Source organism: Galeopterus variegatus, unplaced genomic scaffold, assembly GCF_000696425.1.
Source record: "Galeopterus variegatus unplaced genomic scaffold, G_variegatus-3.0.2 Scaffold5197, whole genome shotgun sequence".
Classification (NCBI taxonomy): Eukaryota; Metazoa; Chordata; class Mammalia; order Dermoptera; family Cynocephalidae; genus Galeopterus; species Galeopterus variegatus.
This window is the reverse complement of record NW_007731308.1, coordinates 67,421-68,618: the sequence shown is the minus strand read 5'-3', so window position 1 is coordinate 68,618 and position 1,198 is coordinate 67,421.

The window sequence follows — 1,198 nt, the reverse complement described above, 5'->3', positions numbered from 1 at the left end:
TTGATGACTCCAAGGTTTAGAATAACTGGAATAAAATAGGTTACCATTTACTGAGATAGGATGACTGAAGGTATTTTGGGAGATTAAGAGTTTCTTGGGGGGCTTGTTCATTATGACATGTCTGTTGATTATGTGAGTGCGTATTCAAGTGGATGGTTAGATATACAAGTCAGGAATTTAGGGACATAGAAAAGTGTGACCTCATCTGTCTGCTATACTAACAGGCTGCTTTATTCAAGGATGAGGTCTCTGTATTTCCTTGCTCAGCCCTATATTCCTTACCGTTCAGGGATGCCAGTGGATTCATCAAGTCTCTTTCAGCCAGCCTACGTTCCTGGGTTCTGTTGTTGCAAACAAGGAGCTGTGATTTGGCCCTTGAGGTTGTGCCTTATGTTTTGGAGAGCACTGAACAGCTGTGGCAGTAGCCTACTCACATCCTTTCTCATATGATTTTAGAATTATGGCTACTTCCTACTCTTATCAACTGTTTTTGGGTTTGTTGGTTTGTTTGTTTTTTTTTTCCTCCTTCATAAGACATAAAAAGTGGGCAGAGATGTCTTCTGCCATCTTAGAAGAAAGGATCTATTTGTTATATTTGAATCATCTGTCTGGGAATTCTCTCTTTACTTCTGCTTGCTTGGTACTTTGATGACTTGTGATGTTGCTTTATCTAAGTTGTTTCATCATCTTTCGCTTTTATCTTTTTTCACCTTAATCCCTCCTCTTAACTGTAGGTGGCTTCTAGAACCCCACATTCTGCCTTTCCTCCTTCCCTTTATAAATTCATTCCTGGAAAGTTCTCAACTATTCTGAAGTTTAGAAGTAACTTTTTCTATAATGTCAGTTCCTGCTTTGGCACCTCCAGCCTTTCTGTCTCTTGCACCAGAATTTTACCTGTTTACAGGACAGGCAGCTGTTTGACTAATTTCACTCTCATTGTGTCAGACAGTAAAATCATTAATATCCTACCCAACTTAGAAATTTCATTCCATTATTTTGAGGTCATGAAATCACCTCAAACAAGTTTCTAATGTCTGGATTATTTCTTTTCTCATGATCCTTGTGATACAGTCAGTCATGCCTTTAAAAAGATACACTTCAGTCTACTCGAGAGAACGTATGAATCGTATGATTATGAATATGAACATATTTCTTTCCCTCTATAAATTTTTTTTTTTTTTTTTTTTTTTTTTTTTTT